This window comes from Heterocephalus glaber, unplaced genomic scaffold, assembly GCF_053883595.1.
Source record: "Heterocephalus glaber isolate CG9 unplaced genomic scaffold, H.glaber_assembly_v1.0 deba00000281, whole genome shotgun sequence".
Taxonomy (NCBI): domain Eukaryota; kingdom Metazoa; phylum Chordata; class Mammalia; order Rodentia; family Bathyergidae; genus Heterocephalus; species Heterocephalus glaber.
This window is the reverse complement of record NW_028258139.1, coordinates 15069034-15092726: the sequence shown is the minus strand read 5'-3', so window position 1 is coordinate 15092726 and position 23693 is coordinate 15069034. Positions and strand designations below refer to the sequence as shown.

The 23693-nt window shown below is 39.3% G+C and overlaps 1 protein-coding gene across 30 annotated transcripts in view; it reads right to left on the bottom strand.

Annotated features, from left to right (window-relative positions):
• Ptk2 (protein tyrosine kinase 2) overlaps positions 1–23693 on the bottom strand; it is a 347380-nt gene that overhangs the window by 266581 nt on the left and 57106 nt on the right. For 3 of the 30 annotated variants that reach the window (XM_087187045.1, XM_087187125.1, XM_087187080.1), the window contains one exon: positions 18257–18355. The exons of 26 other annotated variants lie outside the window; for them this stretch is intronic. The gene's annotated coding sequence lies outside the window, so the exon portion shown is untranslated. Of the gene's footprint in view, positions 1–18256; positions 18359–23693 lie in introns of all 30 variants that reach the window. One more of the 30 variants, XM_087187061.1, reaches the window with a different exon arrangement.

Genomic DNA, 23693 nt, shown 5'->3' with positions numbered 1-23693 from the left:
CACAACCGCATCCAGCTCAAATTCATTTTCCTAGTGTAAAGAAGAAGCATTATAATTACATTCTAACATTCTCAAACTCAGCAATCTCTACCTCAATCTAACAAATATTATCTAAGAAGACAATATGACATCCTCAAGGGTGTATCTACCACAATCTAAGGTAAATTCAAGGTAACTTCCTCTCCCCCATGCAGTGAGTCATGGCAAACACAATGCACTGTTAACAAACCTATCACCTCCAGCTGAGGAAACATCTCTACTCTGCCATTTAAGAAAATGCCTGGCAGCAGCTACAATATGCCCTCAAAAACAGTCATCATGATTACTGTGTGAATGCTATGCAAACATTTGACATGCTTTTTTATCCCTCTTCTCATTTGAATCCAATTATGAACTGACTCCATTTTCACAACCAGAGTGCTGTTTCTGCATAAAAAGCTACACACTGATTTCCTCCCTTCCTTCCGCATCTTCCTTGGATAGTGGGTGGCCACACTGTGCTATTAGTGTCCAAGTCTGAAAGGTTAGTCTCTGTGACCTACAGATTTTCTTGAATAAAAGTAGAGTAGGGAAAGGGAGGGACTGGTGGCCAATAGGAAGAACATATGTCTTTTAACAGTCTCAAAGCCTTTCAGATGCACACATCTTTCATAGAAAAGTACCTTTATTGCCTAATAAGTAAAAACATACCCTAACCTTTATGCTAAAAATGTAAAGCTGGACTCAAAAGAACTACAATTTTTATTTGTTTTTAAACCTTTTATATGTTCACTAATCAAAAATTTTCAAGAAATTTTACATAAAACTTACAACAATAAAATTAAGTATGCAAGAGTAATCACAGTTTTCCAAATATATCACTGCTACTGATAATATGAACTATGTAGTAAGACTCAGCTCTAGGTATACTCCAACTTCAACTATAATATGGACGTCTCAGTAGCTATACTAACATTAATACAAGCAATACAGTTTTATCACATTATTTTCCAGGAAGTTCAAAAACAAATAGTGTCTTAGTTACTTTCCTCAAGGCTAACACAAAATACCCGACACCCAAAGTTAAAGAGGGAAAGTTTATTTAGTGCACGTTTGTTGAGGTTTCAGTCAGTAATCAGCTGGCTCCAAGGCAGGGTGGCAGAGCAGACAAGCATCACAGAAGAGAAACAGTTCATGGTGGACAGAAGGCAGCAAAAGCAACAAGGGATGACCACACCTCTTTCTATCCTGTATATCTTATCTTATCTTATCCAGGCTACCCACCCTTGATCCTAGCATTGCACCAGAATCTATCCCAGTGCCACATACTATAGATTCAGCTACCTCTGAAAAAGTCCCACCTATGGCTACATGAGGCTTTGAGGGGACATCTAGACCCAAAACCTAACAGATAGCATACAGTTGGCCTTTAAAAAGTATTGACCTAAAGATACTGTGGGACCAAAATGACTCCATTTTGGAGCCGTCTCCTTTGTTCTCTCAAATTTGTGCTTAAACTAGGAATTCACCACTTGAAATTCCTGAGTTTATTACCCAACCACCTGTGTACCCGGGGAGAGAGCGTTCCAGGCACACTATCTGTAGGATAAGCAGTTAATGAGCTGACTGTCCACACAAGATAGATGCGGCCATTAGTTAGTGGGTCTGCTAACGATCAGTATGTAACAACCGGCCGTTAATCTTTGCCCCTTTTCTCCCTCACAAAAACCAATACGTAATCCCCTTCGACCCCCAAAGCCTAGCCAACCAAAACCCTACACTTCATATGTATTAAGTATTAACCAATCACCTGGCTACTAATAACCAAAGCTTGTTGTATTCTCAATAAAAACCCTGCTAGTTAGGGACTCAGGGCTCTCAATCTCGATCCGCTGTGTCGGTGACAGTTGAGAGTCCCTGCTTAAGCTTGAATAAACGACCCTTGTGTGCTTACATCGGAAACGGCCTCCTGGTGGTCTCTGGGACTTCACAATCTGGGCACAACAATATCCACTTCAGCCATTAATGAGGGATACAAGAAATGTGCCCCCCCCCCCGCCACACACACAGAATAAACAACTAGACTAATGGACAAACCAATTTTTTACGGGACCTTGAGACAATGGGTCATGCAGAACTGTGATGTCCTAAAGAAAGGAAACAACCAAAGGAGCCCTACCAGCTCCCTAATGTCTAACTGGAAGCAGTTTGAGCATAACAGGCTCATTAGATAAATGAGTTACATTTTGAATTTTTAGAATATGAGGGGGCTGAAATCTGCAAAGCACAATATTTGAGATTTAAAAAGTTACATAGAAAGTTTCAAAAATCTGCAGGAGGAACCAGAAGACAACTGAACATTATTAGTCTGCACAGAGAAAAAAGTCATCTAGAGCTTTAAAACCAACAAAAATTTCTTTCAAAAAAGCAGTTATTTATGAAGAAGACTAGATAAACGATACATGAACTCAATGAAATACTACACAGCAATAAAGAGTAACCAATTACAACATGTATATAAAATAGTACGGACAACACTGTCTCAATCATACATAGTGTATAGTTCTACTGACATGAAATAGTACAACAGTAAAAACTGATCTGAGATAGAAAAGAAACAGTCCTTTTCTAGGTTGGGGAGCTGAGAATGAGCATGAAGGAACTTTCTAGGGAAATGATGTTCAATATTTTGACAAGTGCTTGGATTACCAGGGTATAAGCATTTGTCACAATTCAGTGATTTATATTTGAGTTTTTGTGTATCTAGCATTTTCAATTTTTTATCAAGAGGAAAAACAACACAAGAGTGGACTCTGGTAATAATATGTAATCCCAAAGAACTTAAGGTGAAGTGAACTGATTATCTTCAATTTACCTTGAAATGCACCACTAAAAAAAATGGATTACTGTATAAAGTGATGCTGAATAAAATGGATATACACACATTCAGAAGAGTGACATATACAGACAGAATCTGATGGATGGTTATATGGATGTTAATGGTAAATTCTCGTAATTTTGCTGTATTGGGGGGGGTACAGAATAGGGCTAATAAATGAAAACATATGGTAGTGTTAGAAAACTACCATTCCCAAACCACCTTGTAATAGTTGCTTCAAACAGAATCACAGTGGGGGGGGGGGCCACACCATGCTATTAGTTTCCAAGTCTGAAAGGTCAGTCTCTGTGACCTTCAGATTTCCCAACAGATTACTCATTAATTATAATGAATAAATGCTAATTTTCAAGTGAAGCAAACGATAAGCACCTAAGAAACTTTCCAAGTTTCAAATACATCAAAATCATTTTAAGGGCCTATTAAAAAACACAGCCCCAGGGCCAGGAATTTAGCTCAGTGGTTCTGCTGCCTGAGCAGCAAGCACAATAGCAAGTCAGGGACAGGGCTCAAAAATTTGACAAGTCTTGGACCGGGATTAAGCTCAGTGGCACCATGCCTGCCTTGCAAGTGCAAGGTCCTGAGTTCGATCCCAGTACCAGAAAAAGAAAAAAAAAATTCTGCCAAGTCTTAACAAACTTCTAGGTGATGATGATAGTCCAGGGACCACACCTGGACCATACTTAGGTCATCAAAGTTAACACATAACAGAACGAATAACAGAACTCAGTTCTATCATATACCATCCTGATCCAATGTCTTGAGACAGACAATACTGTTTCTGTGATGAGTCTGCTTTTAAAAAAATGCATACTTCCCATTCAATCATCAGAAAATATCACACAAACCCAAACTGAGGGACAACTTTCAAAACAACTAACTTATATTCTTCAAAAATAGTAATCAAACACACATGTGGCTACAATCCCAGCATTCTAGGAGGCTGAGGCAGGAGGACTGCAAATTCGAGCTCAGCCTGGGCAACTTAGCAACTTAGTAAGACCCTGGCTCAAAATTTAAAAATTTTAAAAAGGGCTGAGGTTGTAGCTCAGTGTGAATCCCCTGGGTTCAATTCATAGTACAGCAAACAAAACAAAACAAGCCATGAAAGAGAAAGGTGGAAAAATATATCCAGATTGAAATTACTAATGAAATATAGCTAAATACTGCATAATTCTGAAAAGGACCCTGTACGAAGGGGAATAACACCTATGAGGGACATTAACATTGCCAAAATATGAATTTAGACCATACATTACATAGAAGCATGTAGCAATATCCAACTTTATAAATCTGATCATTACATTACCCTACTGGTGGTATAAAAACATCATTGCTCTCTGTAAACACTGAAGCATTTTAGGGCCAAGGGGATAGTGCCTGCAATTTACTCTCAAAGAGTTCAGAAAAAATAAGTACACATAAATATACATATAAATGTCTATAGTGAGAGGGAAGACAGCACATACTAATATGCATGCTTTGATGACAAAATCATAACGATTGGTAAATCCAAATGAAGAGCATATGAGGGTCTAGATCCACTTCTACATCTTTTTCAGTATATGTGCTGCCCAAGCAAGCACCACTTCTGCATCTTTTCCACAAATGAGAAAGGGTTTTCAAAATAAAAATTTTTTAAAGCACGGGGGGGGGGGCACCAGCAGCAAACTGGAAAGAATGCCAGAAAGGCTCTTACAGAAAACACTTGAAGGCTGGCAAGAGGGCACACATTGGTAATCCCAGCAGTAAGTGATGCTAAGGCAAGGAGGATCATGAGTTGTAGGCCAGCCTAAACTACTTGGAGGGAAGGAAGATCATCTATCCGGCTGGGCATGGTAGCACATGCCTGTAATTCCAGCTACTCAGGAAGCTGAAGCACAAGAATCACAGGTTGGAGGCCAGCATGGGCACCTTAGGGAGATCCTGTGGCAGATAAAAATTAAAAATAAAGAAAAGGTCTGGGGATGTAGCTCAGTCCAAAGATCCAGTACTGACAGACAGACAGATGATAGAAATTAAAAGGATCGGATAAGTAACCTAACACTAGAGTGCCCCTGGGTTCAATTCCCAGTACACACACACATATACACCCTAATTTGAGGCTTGATACAAAGGAGGAAAAGGCAAAGGGTTTGACAGTTAATCCTGACAGTCAACTTGTATGGATTAAGAGAAGTCTAGGCAATTAAAAAAGTACACATCTAGGTGTGTCTGGGTGGGTCATGGAGGCTCCATGATGTTTGGGGCTAGATCTGGTCACTGGGCCCTTCCTCTCTAATGTTCTTCCCCTGTGCTTGGGTTCCCAGCCACCATAAACTGGGGGCTTCACTCCACCACACCCTTGTGCGATGTTTCTGCCTTGGAGCCAGTCAACCAAGGACTAAAACCTCTCAATGAGCCAAATTAAACTTCTCCTTTAACACATTCACGAGGGCTGTAATTTGTATGTCTCGCTGTATAATTTGTATGTCTTGAGCCAGCAGTGGTACATGCATAACTATCCCATTGGGCAGCTTTTTATTAATTTTATTAGTTAAAAAAATAAAAACAATAAAAGGGATGAGATCTACTTGTACAACCACTGGTACAAGCTGCCTGATGGGACAGTCATGCATGTATCACCCCCAGTGATTCAACCCAGCAAGAATGTGTTAAGTTGCAGGTGTCAGATATTTTGACAGAGCAAGAAGAAAGACCGATATAAGCTGCGTATTAAAAATGAAAAGTAGGGCTGGAGATTTAGCTCAGTGGTTTCGCTGCCTGCTGCCCAAGCGCAAGGACCCGAGTTCGATCCCCAGTACCAAAAAAAGAGTAAATTACTAAGGACCCTGAGTCATCCAGAAAAAAAATGAGTATAGTATCTTTTAATAACTGTTATTTAAGGCTTATTAAATAATGTCATTTAAAAATACAGGAAAATAAGCATAGTTAAGTTTTTAAAATTTTATGATCCACCTCTATTTTTGTGCTATTCTACATTATATGATAACTTTTCAATGTAGCAGGTCACACTGTAAACTTTTAGAAGATATTTTAAATGGCAATTAAACCTAACATATGTAGTATGTCTTACTTTTCTCTCGTTGCTGACACAAAATATCTGACACCTAAAGTTAAATGGAGAAAAGGTTTATTTAGCTCACAGTTTGTAGAGGTTTCAGTCCATAATTGACTGGCTCCAAGGCAGGGTGTCAGAGGGGCAACATCCATGGTGGACACACAGTAGAAGAGCAACAAGGGAACCTTAAGAACATTTTTCTGCCCCCTTTACCTTATCCAGACTACCAGGATCAGGGCAGTGCCAAAAACACACTACAGATTCAGTTACCTCTGAAAAAGCCACCTATGACTGCATGAGGCTGAGGGGACATCTAGACCCAAACCATAACACAGTGCAACATACATAATTCAAATGGAATGAAGAATTATACCAAGTTGATGCAAATGCAAGGAAAGACAACTGCAGTATGACTGCCACCTGTCTGAAGCAACTGGAAATGTCATCAATTGCAAGAAATACACCAGCCCTATAAAGCCTTCAAAGGTTCAGGACAAGATTTCTAGAGAAAAATAGAAGTAGAACGAGATTTCAATTTCAAAGCCAGCCTGGGCAATTTAGCAAGATCCTATCTCAAAATATAAATAAAATAAATAAATAACTAGACAACAAACCAAGGCTGGAGATTTAGCTTAGTGGTAAAGTACTTGCCTTTCATGCATAAGACTCTGGGTTCAATTCCCAGAGCCACCAAAAAATGACAACAACATTAAAAGTAGATCAACCCATAATCTCTCATCTGTTCCCAAACACCAACTGTCAGGGATACTATCAGCAGACATTTACTGTGTGATCACCACATAAGAATACCATGCAAAGGCTACAATCAGTAAGTCGGGATAAAAGGAACGCGCAATCTACTGGAGACACTTAAAAAAGATCTCAAACACAGAAGAGTACATGCTTTAAAGAAACAAAACCAACTTGGGAAGTCTTATTTCAGTGTACTTCATTACATCATTAACTCCATTATTATCACACACTATAGTATTTCCCCAAGTCATGAAGAGCTCATCATTTAAATAATAGTCCTGTTTTCTAAAGCCATAAAGAACTGATTTCAAGATAGTTGTGGGTTTTCAAGCAATAGTTTATGGGAGAAAAAAATTGCTGAACAGCTGCTCCATGGGACATCAAAAAGTACCATAAAGTAGTAAGAAGAAACTTTCATGCATACTTTTAAGAAACTCCATTTACAATTGTAATTAAGGATTAAATTCAGTGAAATAAACTTATATTTATTGTAACCAATCTTATTTCTAGTAGTTTAAAACATAATTATACCCTACAATTATAGCTGATTAAAAAACAGCTGAAGATTGCATAATTAAATTTGTCTCATGAATAACTTTTTTTTACCTTACAAAGCTAGTTAAACTCCAGAGCAATAAGAGCTCGAAACACATGAAGAATCCTAAAATAATTTAACTTCTGCAACATCTTTTATTTGTGCTAATTGTACAACCTCAATAGTATACAATTTCATTACACAAAGAGAATGCCTTTAGGACACAAATAAATCAAATTATAAAAAATCAGCCAAAGGCTTCAAGATTATATATCTTCAGAATCTGTCTATGCTGAAATCTATGTAAATTTCATGGTACTTAACAACAACAAAAACGGACTGTAATCTAACTGGAAAGAAAAATCAAGCTGAAATAGTAACATGTGCATGCATCTGTATATGTACATAACACCTGTATGCTTGCAGATACACGTCACCTTACGTTTTTAAAGTTTTGCTTCTTGAGGAGCAATCAGTTCCATGAGCTTTGACAGATAATACTCATCTGAGGAGATTCTACCACATTAAAGACAGACTCCCTCCACATCTCAACAAGTACCCACCCTCCTGTCTTTTTACACCAAGTACTCTACCCTGTGCCCTAGGTAACCACTGATTCCTGTTCTTAGATTTGCATTTATCAAAATGTTACAGAAACAGAATCATAATCAGGTCAAATTTTGTGTTTTCACTTAGTAAACTGTTTTGGAGATACAATGATTTAGTTGGGTCAGCAATTAATGCCTTTTAATTGCTGAATAGGCTTCCACTGTACAAGTATACCAAAGTCTGTTTATCCATTTACTAGTTGACAGACATTTGAGTAGTTTTCAGTGATTATGAATAAAGTTGCTACAAATATTCACATAGAGGTCTCTGTGCACACATACATTTTCTCTTGGATAAATACTCAGGAGAAGGGTTGCGGTGCTGTATTGTAGTGTGATTCACCTTAAAAAACTGCCAAATCAGTTTCCAAAGTAGTCATAGCAGCAATGCATAGGAGTTCTAGCTGCTCCATGTCCTCCTCACTTGTCACTCTCACCATCTGTTCGGTTTTACTGTTAGCCAGTCTAACAAGGTTCCAATGGTATCTCAATGTGATGGGCATTTACATTTCTTTATGATTACTGATGTTGCACATCTTTTTGTATGCATATTACCATTTCTGTGAAATGAATAAAATGTCTATTCAAAGATTTTGGTCATTTTTAATTGAAATTTTATCAGACAACTATGCTTTTTAATAGTTTATCAAAGAAGAAACACTGAAAAGTTTATGTATTTTGTTAAGCCACTTAGAATTCATGAAGATTCAACAAAAATCTAAAAACCCTCCCTGCCACCCCAATGTACAACACCCTGTTTACCATCACCCTCCCAGTTATGATGTGCAAAGATAAGTAAAAGGAAAAAACACTCAATCCCCTCCCTTCTCTTACTCTGAAAGTATAACTCCTAGAAAAAGTTGCCTGCCTACTTCTAGAGTCAGGAAACCAAAAGTTTCCCTGTCTTTTTAACAAGTGTTTGTTGAAACCACATTCTTCCCTCAGTATAAACCTTCTAAGTGAATCATTATTTGCAATGCTTACAGAAATAATTAAAATGCATTTTAACAAGTTGGATATATTTTAAAAGACAGTGCAAATTAGGTGGGAGAGCACCCCTACTTGCAGCTCAGTAGGAGGTACTACACTATTCCATCAAGTACAAGCCTTCACTGGTGCTGTGGCTAAGCAAAAGGACTAAGCTCTACTGTACGAAACTGACACCATCACATGGAATATTGAACAAATTTCTTAACTTCTCTAAGCCCCACTTTTCATCTCGAAACAGGAAGAGAAATCACTACCTCATTAAGTTGCTCTGAAGAATTAAGATTTGGAGTTTACACTACTGCCTAAATAACAGCTATTATGGTTATAACTATAATCCTTCACCTCTGATTCCTCAATCATAAATGGAAGTAAGACCAAAAAATATGCTTTTCACAAACCTGAGTATAAAGTCAAAGCTTCAGATATCAGGTAACATCTGCACACAGTACACCCACTGAATTGAAATGCATGGCCCTGACCCCATGAGAGATCCCATGTGTCCACATGAAAGGGATCTGGAGTTTGCCATTGTGAAGGCCATTTACAGGCCTTATATTCTGTCTCAGCATTTCAAATGATGTGACACTTCTTTTCAAAAGAAATCATTCCATTCACTTCTGGTTTTTATCGAGAGCTTATTTTCCTCTAGGTTCCAAGTCTTAATGACGTTTTTCCAACCTCCCTGCTTATCCTCTCCCCAACTGGGCTAAACACAGAGCAATTTCCTAAAGTTCCTGTTACTCATCTTGCTCTTCCCAGAAAACCCAAGTAGTGCCACAACACAAGCTCCTACACTGATGAACCAGCCTGTACAGCCATGTGCCAAGATTATTACGTTTTTGTGGTAGACCTTCTATAGGATTTTTCCATGAATCAATACATGAAACACATTTTAAGATTTCATTTGAATTCAAGTGCTTCTGATATACTCTACATTCAGGTTTTAAGACAATAAAAATGTATCATCAGAGTTTAACAACCTGAATGTCACGTTTCCCATGTAATCCTGTTTACAAAGCTCCCTGAGAGCTGGACATGTGGCATATGCCTGTAAACCCAGGTATTCAGGGAGCCCAAAGGAGAGGATGGAGAATTCAAGGCTAACTTAGCAAGGCCTTTTCTTAAACCAAAGAAATAAAAAATGAAAAAAGACTGGCGGGGGGCGGGGGGGTGGGGGAGGGATGAAGCTCAGTAGTAGAGTGCTTCCCTGGGAATCCCCGAGTTCAATATCTAGTACTTTAAAAAAAAATAGGAAGGGGATGTCTCTGGGGTAAAGCCTATAATAAGTCAGTATGTATAATCTAGCCAGTAGTCTCAACACAAGCATTTAAAATTATCAAAAAGGTAACACATCACTTTTACCACCATTTTATCCTTTTCCTCACATGGCTTTCTCTGCCAAGAAGTCCTCTCCCAGATACAGCCTTTCCTTGACACACTCTCCTACAAAACCACCTCCTTTCCTTTAACCTACCCACCACAAAGTTACCTCTATCAGCATTTTCCACGTATCTCACCTGTTCCCACTTCATCTATCACAGCACAGGTAGGTCCTTACTCCCACCCAGGCCCAATGCACAGCAGGCCTGACAGGACCCATCCAGACAAAACAGGAAGGAGGGTACTCACATGGATGGGGGGGGGGGGGGATACCCCCTTGGGGGATTTATGGACATGTTCACTGGGGGAGGCCTCACAGAGGATAGCCAGATCCAAGACATTTAGCAAATAGGGGGAAAATGTGTCAAGAAAACAGGAAAAACAAAAACTTGAATGAGTAAGGAAATGTAATCATACTATATTAATTGGCTCAATGAGGAATGTTTAGTCAAGTCACTGAAAAAAATCAAAATACGTATATCTAAACAAAAATTATTATATAGCCAAACAGGGAAGATGGAGGTGAGAAAAAGAGGTGTAAAGAGAACATCCCCACCAACCCTATGAGGAGCTCACAATGTATCTGTTTCTAGATTTTCCCATCAATGACTAGTGCACAAAGCCTGTTAAAATATAGGATTGAAACACTAAAAGCAACAGCTAGAAAAGGATTCCTGGAGCCTCTGGAAACAGCCAGGGGATGGGGCAGGGATTTGTCACTTTCTGCATGAATCTTCCCAGTACTATTTTACTTCTGAATCACATACATGCACTTTATGAAAGGGATTTCTACTTAGGACGCACAACAGAACTTCCAGTAGCACACAAGTGTTTCCCTAGAAGTAAACTGAACTATCTTCTTTCCTATTTTTAAGTCTGTTTGAAATAAAGTATGTGATAGGTCTCCCACTACCTCAGCAGCTATTATGTACAGTAGCTGCCCTCTTCCTATCGTGCCTTGCCCCCTCCCCTGTGTGACATCATGCCAAGATGGTTGCTCCCACCAAAGAATAAACCCTTCTTCCCAGTATGCCCCTGTTCCCGCCTAGAGAGTAACCTAATACTCGCTCACCTCCTACCATCTAGTGACATCACCCGCTCCTCCATTCCCTAGTCACTACCTCACTCAACCCGGCCTCAGCCCCTACAAACCCCACCCCAGTCTCTATAAAAGACTCTTCCTGCCCCGGCCATATTGCTTTTGTCTCTCCTTTGTTCAGAGACAGCCCGGCAGATCTATTCCCCTAATAAAGGCTTGTTGTGGCCTGGTCTGGTCTTGGTTTTCGGCCCTTTTACCTGACATTTCTGGTGCCGTGACTCGGATGGTAGATGGTCCATTAATGGAGGATCCCCCGCAGGACGGGGCTGATTGACCTTTTGGCCTTCTCCATTGGACCCTATCTGCCGTTGCCAGCCTCTGGGGCTTTCTACCTTTGCCATTGCTGACACTACACATCCACACCGGTCACCAATGTCTGGGTGAGTAGGGAGTTCAGCCTCCCTCTCGTCAGGTTCTCTGTCTCGTTCTCTCTCCCTCCGGGGACTTCTGAGAAATCCAAGCGCTTGGTCAGAGAAACCCCCACGGCCGCTGGGCCCAGGACCCTGCCCCAGGGAGACGTCCCATTGGCCCGCCTCCTTTCGTTCTCTCCCTCTGGGAGACTCCGAGATTGTCAAAGGAGACAAGGACGCTTCTCCCCTTTGTCTTTCTCCCCAGGAACTGCCTCCTCCTCACCCACTCTAACCAGGGGGCCCAACAATCCAAACCCTGCCCCTCAACGCTTCCGGGCTGCCTTCTGGCACAACTCAAACCCCTCGGATTGATGGGACCAGACTTTAAGCCAAAAAGACTTGTTTTCTATTGTAATCAGGTTTCGCCTCAGTATAAATTAGATAATGGGTTTCCATGGCCCAAAAATGGCACTTTCAATTTTAACATGCTGTGTGATTTACACAACTTCTGTCAACGCAATGGCAAATGGTCAGAAATCCGCTACATACAAGCCTTTTCTACCTATGCTCTTAACCCTCCATCAAACCTGTTCTCCTTCTCAAGTACTCCTAGCCTGAGCCGATCACTCACCGCTCATACCTCCCCTCACTTTATAACTCTGTTGATAGGAAAAAGTTTTAAAGTTTAATAGATTAGCTATTAAAGTAGTTGTGGAAGCAAACTAGGTAGTGTATCCCTTTAAAAACTTGCCTTAGCCCATTGCTTCTGCTGTTTAAAGTGAAGGTTATATAGCTTCTTTGATTTGTAGCTCCACTATAGATAACAACCTAGCTCTAAAGAATGAAGTGGGAATCCTTGAACAAACTTGTGATATACGTGCCTTAACCGTCATGTGTTTAGGGCTGTAATCAGTGACAGAAACCACCTGTGTCTAACCATTAAACAGGAACTGGAACTTTATTTACTTAACAAAGACCACTAGGGATGAGATAATGACTGACAAAAGTATAAAAGGTTTATAGTGAGTCGGAGACAAAATATTTAAAAGCTGTAAGTAAAAGATATATTTTTGATATAAAAGGATTTTATATGCTTGTCTTGTTAGCAGGACAAGACCAAATGGCCTAGGTACGTCAAGAAGGTGTGCGAAAGTGATTTATAAAGGAAATATATATGTTTACTTGTTGGTTTCAAGTTTGTTATAAAAGGTTTACAGGAATAGAGGTTTCATTGCTTCTGATTTTAATTCTACAAGAGATCTCTGTTAATTGACTTACAAAAAGTTTTAAATAGTCTTATTTATAATTATAAACCTAAAATTATAAAGAGATTATAATTCCATTGGGCTAAATATATTTGAGTGCACTCTAGTTTTAGAAATTGTCTTATATCTTTGTTTTTTGTCCAATCGTACAGCTGTTTTGTTTATAGATAAAGGTTATTAAGTTCAAGGCATGCTCCCCTTGGTGAACAAAGGAGCGGCTGCAGGGAAATATTTTCCAGTCTTTGTTCACTAGGGGGACCTCAACAGTTTTCATCTTACAACAGACTGACCCGATAGTTTTCACAGCCTTATAAAAGACTTGCAGAAATAAATATTACTTAAATATATTATTATACTATGTTTACATCAGTTGTCATCAAAGGGATAAATTCTAAATATGTTATTAAGGTATGCTTACACTGGTCATTTTCAAAGGACTAAATATCCTGTAAAAACAACAATAACAAGGTTTTATTTTTTCTGGTGTACTAAATGTACTAAATGTATTTATACTTTCTGGGTGTACAGGTTTTCTAATATTTGTTTATGATAATAACCTCTTTCTGATTCAGGTATTTGCCTTTTTCATACACTCCAGCTATTTATGACAACAGATACATATATGGGCTGAGATAGTTTCTTTAGTTGGTATCCTATCAAAAGATAATAATTTTATTTATTTATTTTTAAAAATATTATAATTTAGGTTAAAACTTTTGGTGTTTTTTTTTTTAAAAAATGAGTGTTTAACAATGGCTATTTTATATCAAGATGGACATTTAAATGTGTTACAAAGGTAAAGTCATCATAATTGTCATGTTAAAATATTATTTGTGGCTCTTTTTCTGTTAATATTCTACAGGAATTCAACTACTAAAACAACCATGACTGATAACAATAACAGTTCTCTTTATTTAAATTCCAAAATGCTTGTTATTCAGGTAAAATCATAATAGTTAAACTCATTACTCTTGTTACAATGCTAATGCTATTGACCTTCTCTTCTGGGTGTTCAACAACTAAAGTTTGGAGACCAAAACTAAAAAGGTAACTGGGCTATGAGGACAGCCAATATTTTGGCCCTGGCCCCTCAAGGTCAACAAAGATCCAGGACATGAGGAAACCTTCTCTACAGGGTCCTACGTCTTTGCTAAGTCACTCAACCTCCTAATCAGGGAGATTGCTGGACACCAGAGGACAATGTACTGTGTGCCAAGGGAGGGTCACCAAGAAAAAATCTCCCATGATTTCACTGAAAACAACTTGGTCAAGTAAGGCCATGACCCATCCAGATGGCTGACACTGACAAAGCAGCAGAGAGGCTCTATATATGGTTCTAAAGTAATGGCCCGGGGAGACTTAACTGACCTTGATGGATAACAACAGGTTCATATTGACTGACACAGGTCTCACTTTAACTTGGTCTTAAACACTCAGCAGAAAAAATAACCAAAAGAGGTATAAAACAATGACATAATAACAAAGCTAGACTTCAGAAAAATTAAGACATAGCCCACCCATTAAAATCTTTTGGTTCACTCATGACACAGCCATTTCAAAAAGACAAAACTTTGGGTACTAAATAGAAGGGAAAATCATTAATTAGCTACAAGTGTGTACAGATTCTTTCCAGAAAAATTAAAAGAAGTTCTTTACAGGTGTCTAATCCTAGAAACCACTGGTCTCCAGGTCTCTCCTTTTAGGTTAAGTATTTTTCTGATTCTGTGATAACTAATTAACTATCGTGTAGTGATCAAAAACAAAAAACAAAAAACCATAAAGTAAGAGTATTGGGAAAAAATCACCTGCTTGTCAGCCACAGTCAGGATAAGTTCTATACCAAGCAGCTACAAGATTTATTCCTTTTAAAATAACGTACATCCTTGTTCTCTGTTTATGATGCTTCTTCCCTCATTGTGCTTTTATTTCCTGGATACCTACTCGTGTCTAAAAAGATCAAGCCTTTTATGTTACACTTGATCCCCTTAAGTTGGCTAGTGTCCTTGTTGAGGTTATCAGTTCTCTTTATTTTTAAATATATCTAGGAGGCCTCCAAAAACTGAGAGATACAGGAATAAAACTGTCTTTTACACAACTATTCCATGGCTTTGCTGGAACTATCAACCTAAAATGTGTGTTTTCATGGCCTTGAATTTAAAGGACAAGTCAGGTTCATAGTAACACGATACTCATCAGTATGTTGGCCTCCAGAAGACATGTGCTCAGTTACATACACCTTTCATATTCCAAAAAAAAAAAGATTATAAAGATTATATAAATTGTGTTTATCACTTTTCCACTCATTCTCTAAGAGCAAGGACATGACACATGGGCCCTTAGAACAGGAGCTATGATCTCTTACTTCTATAACAGTCTCTTACTTCTATAACAAATGAGCCCCTAAACATCCAGCTGTCTCTGTAAAACCTAGGTAAATAATGAAAAAAGAAATTACATGTCAAATGAAAAATATTAAAACTCAATGGGCCAGATACATATGGCCCCCAAGGGACTAATCAATGGTGGGGTACGTTTGGTTCCTGGAGCTCATGGCTCCCCTGGCTATTACTACTCTTGGGACCCCTCAGTATTATCTGTTTAATTCTCTGTTTTGGACTGTGCCTGGTTCGCTGTTTTCAAAATTTCTTGCAGCAATGATTGAGGGCATTCACCAATCAGGCAGTCATGGAGTTCATCACGGCAGGGTACCAGCCAGTACGACAAAAGGAAGAGGTCCCCACTTGCCATGGGCCTCATCAGATCCAAGTCTAGCCCCAATCTTCAACCCTTGTCAGCAGGAAGCAGCTCCAGGAGAAGAGACCTTCGTCCAACTATCATAAAACAAAAGCCTGGAATGATAGGTCTCCCACTACTTCAGCAGCTATTATGTATAGTAGCTGCCCTCTTCCTATCATGCCTTGCCCCCTCCCCTGTGTGACATCATGCCAAGATGGTTGCTCCCACCAAAGAATAAACCCTTCTTCCCAGTATGGCCGTTCCCCCCTAGAAAGTAACTTACTACTCACTCACCTCCTACCACCTAGTGACATCACCGGCTCCTCCATTCCCTAGTCACTACCTCACTTAACCCCACCTCAGCCCCTACATACCCCACCCCAGTCTCTATAAAAGATTCTCCCTGCCCAGGCCATATTGCTTTTGTCTCTCCTTTGGTCAGAGACAGCCCGGCAGATCTATTCCCCTAATAATGGCTTGTTGTGGCCTGGTCTGGTCTTGGTTTTCGGCCCTTTTACCTGACAGTATGGAGAGTTCATGATCTTCCCACCCAAGGTAGCACAGTAGTACAGGACAGACTGCAAGGTCAAAGAGAGCTGGGATGTAATACCCTGCTTCCTAGCTCCAACATGGGCCAGCTACTCTTTAGAAAGTTTTCATCTCAAAACCTGAGTTTTCGCACCTACGAAATAGTGATAACATCATTTACCTGACACAGGATGTTTAGTTGTACAGCACCCCATACACACTAGTCTAGTGCTAGTAAGTATTGATACAGAAAAGTTTTAGATAACTTAATAGACTGATTATTAAGGTAGTTGTAGAAGCAAAATAAGTAATGTGTTCTTTTAAGATTTGCTTTTCCCGTAACTCCTTATTTAAGGTGAGGATTATCTGACTCTAACCTGTAACTTCATTAACCTAACAAAGTTACCAGGCCAGGTTGAATTTATAATGTATATGGCCTATCTTGTGTCTGTGACTTGTAAATAGGAACTGGAATTGTATTTACACATCAAAGACCACTAGGGATGAGATAATGGCTAAAAAGGATATAAAAAGGGAAATGCTGAAAAAAGGGCAAGGATACTGATCAGACTGTTTCTGGTGTTCCCACTCACTCCCGAGAAGAAATTTTATTATTTTATCCAAATTCTGTGTCTCTGTGTATTTCTTTCCGAGATTTCTTTAACAGTATGATGCTGGTTTTTACTTCCTTAGACCTAAGGCAACCAAAATATAATCTTCACTTCACTACTGCCTTCCCATTTCAGAGTAGGAACTAGCCACGTCTAACTGTATTTCAATCAGACTTCTCACCACTTTCCTAAAACTGCTCTAAAACACCATTAATATTACTTCCTACTTGCTAAATCCAAAGGTCAAACCTCAACCCTCACCTTCATCTTTCTGCTGCACTTGACAGACTTGAAGGCATCTTTCTTCTTGAAGCATTTCCATCCCTTTTTTCCATGACAGTCTATGCTCCTGGTTTTCCTTATACCTGCTCTGGGCTGCTAGCTCTCCTCCTGACCATTAAACGGTAGAGTGATCCATAGCTCCACTTTTGGCCATCTTCTCTATGCTCACTCCCTCGATGATTATCTAGTAATCCTTAGCATACATTTATTTCTATTTCTTCTTTTCCAAGGTTCAGATGGCTGCATGACATCTTTACTGGGATTCCCTAAGAGACATGTCAAACTTAAAAATGCCTGAAAATGAATTCTTCACCCGTTCCTGTACGCTAAGTTCCAGCCACAGCCCTGCAGTATCCTCCTAATTGCCCAGATTACATGCCTCATAGTCAACTGTACCACCCCGCCTCACCTCTTCTCATCCCCTACATCCCATTTGTCAGCAAATCCTATTGGTTATACCTTCAAAATACATCCAGGGTCCACCTACTTTTTCCAGGGTCCATCTACTTTTTACCATCTCTACTACTGCTACCCTAGCCCACACTACCTCTGGTGCACATCTGTGTCCCTCCACAGCCTTCCAGCAGGTTCTCTCCCCATGTCTATTCCTATGTTACATGCTGTCATGAAGTCTGAGTGACATTCATTCCACAGTAACAACCCAGCTTCCTCAGACATCCACTCTAGACACCTTCTGTTCCCTTTGCATTGCTCTTCACTCACCTACAAGGCTCCTTCTCCCAGCTATCTGCTTGGCTCATATATTCATCTCCATCATATTTGGCTCAAATCTGGTTCATGATGAGGCTCAATCTCACTCTATGCTACCACATAATTTTTCCACACTGCACTTCCCACCTTCCAATAATGACATAATGTACTTATTGTGGTTACTGTTCTGTTTTCCCACTCTATGTAGGACTTTCTCTTTGTTTATTGTCACATCTACGTAAGCAATTAGAATCATGGCTGGCACTTAACAGGTACTCGACAATCATTTTCCGAGTTGAACTGTAAAGTTCACGGTTCAAATCAATCTCTTAACAGTATCACCAGCTCACGTTATCCTTCCTGTAAGCCAGCCTAGAAAGAACCCAGCTAAATGAGTTCAAACAAATACTCGGACTACTTCCAGACTACACCTGAGATGCTGAGGGCTAGCACTAGACAAAAATCTCATTACCTCAATTATTCTCCTCTACTTTACCACTCCAAACTCCCTCAGCACATCTTCACACCCAGTGATGCCTTCTCGGTTCAGTCTGACGGACAGCCTCAAGCCCTGCTTCAGAGAAACACAGATAACATTATGTAAAAGCTATATGGACTATCTTCCATCTTCTTCCACAAATACAGCAGGGACTCAATGAATTATTTGGGGAAAAATGATGAAACTGACAAACAGAAAAAAGTAAAATGCTTTGCCCAAAGTCCCACAGCTAACAATGCAAGTGCCAAGGTTTTGACCTCAGGCATAAATGACTCTAAAACTATGACGTTTTCTCCTAAGCCACACAAGAAACCACCCCCACCACCTAAAATCTTCACATGGCAAACCAACATATCTCCCACCTCCTAAAATCCTAACATGACAAACCAGCATACCCTCACCTCCCCTGAAATCCTCACGCAACAAACCAACATGCCCCTCCCTACCTCTTCAAATCTCCACATGAAAAACCAATATATCATATCTCACACCTCTCAAAATCCTCAGTGGTTTCAGGTTCAAGATGGTAAGCTAATGAGTTCTATTTCCTTGGAGACTTCAATGAAACTAAAGCATGGAAGCCAAGAAATGATATATCTATAATAATAAAAATAAGACAGGGAAGAGTCACCAGAAGATGAGAATCCAGCAAATACCTAAATTACACTTGATCTTAGCCAAAAGGCCAAGAAGTGATGCAAATATCTAAATTAAAAGGGAGGTGGCTGCAGAGTGTTATCTGACAAAGACAAACAACTAAGTCTTGAGAATGGCTGCACTTCTGGCCATGAAATATTGAGGGTTGACACAAGCCAGGGGTGCAACTAGCCCAGGCCGAACCAGTATTTTTCCTCAGACAAAAATCCAAGGGGTGTTACTCTAGAAAATAAAGCAAAGATGGGTGCTGACATCATTGGAGTAAAAAGCTTTTCGCCTAGTTATCTGGGGTCCACAGCATAGGAATGTGCTGAAGCAAACCACTCCAGGTCCTAAATTCCCATTAGGGCACAGATCTAATGCAGGTGAGTATCATGTCTCTTCTTACATACTTACTGACAACCACCGGTAGCTAGATACATGAGAAACCTTCAGGAAAGACAAAGAAATACCAAACAAAGAAAAACTGACCTAGAAAAAAGACCTAAGCTGGAAAGCTGAAGAAAAGTTAAAAAAGACAAACAAGCAAAACCTTTCTAAGCATACCTGGAGTAATTTGTGAATCCATAAAGAAAGGTTCTCATAAAAAAAAACAGTCAAGCCGGGGATTTAGCTCAGTGGTTTTGCTGCCTGCTGTGCAAGCACAAGGACCAGAGTTCAATCCCCAGTACCAAAAAAAAAAAAAAGAATATCACAAAAAAAGAGAGTCAAAATAACAAAATGATTCCTTAAAGTAAAAAACATAAGTTAGACTTCAACCCATGAACAGCCTCCAGACCACTTGGTTGGGGCTGCAGATAAGATACAAATGTGAAAAATGCCCGAGATGTAAAAGTAATAACAAAAACATAAAAGTGTGATGAAGGATAGAAAGACATGCTGGAATAGGAGGGAAGAGTGGAATTTTAGGGCAATACCATTTTTATCTTGTAAACAAAGGAGTCTATATTCTGACATACATCATAAACCAAACAAAAGGTAGTATTAAAATTACAATAGCGTAATTTTAAACAGCACTACACATATCAACAATAACGATTTAGAAAGAGATGTAGGAATAGTATCATAAGCAGAATGTCCCTTAAAGATGAAAAGCCACAAATAACAAAGTTTCACATATAATCCATGTTTTGGAGATTAACGTCAGAAAACCTAAAATGAAAGATGGCTACAGACAGAACAACTATGAATTCTAACCAGGGCTTGAAATAGGGACAAACAATTGCTTTCCATCTTAATCGCATTCCTCCTGATTTTTAATCATACAGACAACTAAGTATACCCATTAGTCCTTCCTCACTGCCCTCATCCAAGCCCCACACTGACTCCTACAGTTAAACCCTTCACAGAGGGGGCTTCTGGTAGTGAATGGAATAAAATAAAATCTATTTAAAAAAAAAAAACCCTTTACAGTCAAGCTAGTGCTCATTCTCCAGCTTCATTTTAAACATCTTTTCCACCTGTCACTGCTCTAAATATAATAAACCATATTCAAATGTCTCAAACACCAAACTTTCTTGCCTCTGAGCCTCTGTCTTTCTCCCTGACACCAGCTACCACATTCTTATTCTTCAGGGTTCATCATGGACATCACATCCCTGGGAAGATTCTGTTGACTATACTGTGTTAAGAGGCCCAGTGAACACTTCCAGTTCAATGTTTTCTTCTCACAACATTCACTAGCCTGCATAAAACTACCCGTGCCCTCACAGAAAAGATGTAAGAACAAGGCCCATGTCCATTTTGTTCACATGGAACGTTTCCATACAGTGCTCTGCATTTTAGACATTTTAGAAATATTCTTTTGAGTAAACAATCTATTTCAATTGTGCTCAATGGTCTTGGTGCTAAAAATGATGCTTGTATTCACAAATATGTGGGTCTGCAGAAGGCAGTCTTCCTCTGTCCACCACCTCCATATCCATTAGCCCTGAAAATAATCTGCACACATAATCCAGCAACTTGATTCCACCCAAACTTTTCTTTCTTCTCCTAGGAGGTTCTAAAATGCCCATCACAATTTTGCTCTCTAATACAACATCTGAAAACAAAGCAGGGACCAAGAGCCAATTTGGTCAAGACTGGCTTCTTCAGAACCAGAGCCATCCTACAGGGGCTCTCCTGGACCAGGAAGTTTATGATTGGGTGGCTGGTGGAATATAATAGGGGCCTTAGCACAACCTGAGGAAACTCAATGGCTGAGAAGGCAGACCTACCTATAAGGCCGGATCATCTACCCAGAATATGGTGGTAAGGTAAGAAGACAGCTGGAATACTGGTTATGAGATTATTTCCTGGACCTCTGTATTTTCTTTTTTTGTTTTGTTTTGTTTATTAAGTACTTATTTATTCATTGTTATGCCAATGCCATCATCTTTTCTTTTTTTTTTTTTTGTATATCCTTTTATTGGTACGTTTTAGGTATACAATATAATGACATTCACCATTGGAAATTTGCACCTTTACATAGTCTCTCTTGGTTCTTATTTTTTTCCCCTTCCCCTACCCTCCCCCCTTCAACCCCTCCATCCCTCCCTATTTACAAAGACTTTGCTACCATTTTTTTATTTTATCATATTAATTCCATTCCCTTCTTTCCTTTCCCCCACCCCCTCCCTCTTCCCCTTCCTCTTTGCCACTTTTCTTCCTATTTCACATTATCTATTATACCTATTAGTCATTATTTACACTTTCAGTTTCTCACACTAGAGAAACTATTTGGTATGTACAAATGTGTGTCCTATTTATTTCACTTAAGAGTATCACCTCAATGTGCATGCATTTAGCTATAATTGTCTCTAATTTCTCATTTTTTATGGCTGAACAGTACTCCATTTTATTAAAAAACCACATTTTCTTGATCCAGTATCCAGTTGATGGGCATTTGGGCTGCTTCCAAGTTTTCACTATTACAAATTGTGCTGCAGGGCCGGGGATTTAGTTCAGTGGTTTTGCCGCTACTGTGCAAGCACAAGGACCCGAGTTCGATCCCCAGGACCCAAAAAAAAAAAAATTGTGCTGCTATGAACATCGGTGCACATATATCACTGTGGTATGATTATTTTAATTCTTTGGGGAAGATCCCCAGCAGAGGAATAGCTGGGTCATATGGGACATCCAGTCCTAGTTCTTTGAGGTATTTCCATACTGATTTCCACAGTGGTTGCAACAGTCTGCACGCCCACCAACAGTGGAGCAGTGTTCCTCTTCCCCCACAGCCCTGCCAGCATTTGTTATTCGTTGATTTCACGATAGCAGCCATTCTTTCTGGGGTGAGGTGGAAACTCAGAGTTGTTTTCATTTGCATCTCTCGAATGACCAGTGAAGTTGAACATTTTTTTCATATTTATTTGCTATTTCTACTTCTTTGTCTGAGAAATGTCTGTTCATTTCAAATTCCTATTTTTGGGTTGGGTCTTTAAATTTGAGAAGTCTGATTTTTTTTTTAAGTTCTTTGTATATTCTAGATAGTAGGCCTTTGTCTGAGGAACAGCAGGTGAAAATTTTTTTCCCACATTGTGGGTTGTCTCTTCACACTGCTGGTGGTTTCTCTTGCTGTGCAGAAGCTTTTTAATAAGAAGAGATCCCACTTGTTGATTGTTTGTGCTAGTTCACAGGCAACTGAGGTTTTGTTCATAAAATCTTTTCCTGCACCAATGTCTTCAAGAGTTCTACCTAATGTCTGTTCCAGCCAGTTCAGCATTTCTGTTTTAATATTTAGATCTTTAATCCATTTCAATTTTAGTCTAGTGCCTGGTGAGAGATATAGGTCTAGTTTTAATCTTTGGCAAGTTGAAACCCAATTTTTCCAGCACCATTTATTAAAGAGGCTATCTTTCCTTCAGGGAGGGTGTTTGGCTTCTTTGTCAAAGATGAGGTGGCAGAGTGTGTTGGGAGTTGTTTCTGCATCTTCTAATCTGTTCCACTGGTCCTCAGGTCTGTTTCTTTGCCAGTACCATGCTGTTTTATCACAGTAGATTTGTAGTATAGTTTCAAGTTGGGGGTTGTGATACCCCTTGCCATGTCTCTGTTGCCTAGAATTGCTTTTGCTATTCTAGGTCTCATCTTGTCCCAAATGAATTTTTGGATTGTTTTCTCAAGGTCTGTGAAGTATGCTGCTAGGATTTCAATTGTGATTGCATTGAATCTATATAGCAGTTTTAGAAGTATGGCCATTTTCACTATATTGATCCTTCCTACCCAGAAGCAAGGGATATCTTTCCATTTTCTGATATCGTCTTCAATCTCTCTTTTCAGAGTGCTATAGTTTTCAGTGAAGAGGTCTTTAATTTCTTTTGTTAGGTTGATTCCTAGGTATTTCAGTTTTTTGAATGCTATTGTGAAAGGAATTGTCTGCCCTATTTTTCTCTCAATGAGTCTGTTGTCCATGTAGAAGAAAGCTCTTGATTTTTGTGTGTCGACCTTGTATCCAGCTACTCTACTGAATTTGGTTATTGTCTAGAAGATTTTTGGTAGAGTTCTTTGGGTCTTCTATATACAGTATCAGGTCATCTGCAAATAATGACAATTTGACTTCTTCATTTCCTATCTTTATTCCTTTGATTTCTTTCTCTTGTTTAATTGCTGTGGCTAATGTTTCTAAGACTATATTGAAAAGGAGTGGTGATAGTGGACTTCCTTGTCTTGTTCCTGATTTTAGTGTGAAGGATTTCAGTTTTTGACCATTTAGTATGATATTGGCAGTTGGTTTTTCATAGATGGCTTTTATGAGATTGAGGTAGTGACCGTCTAT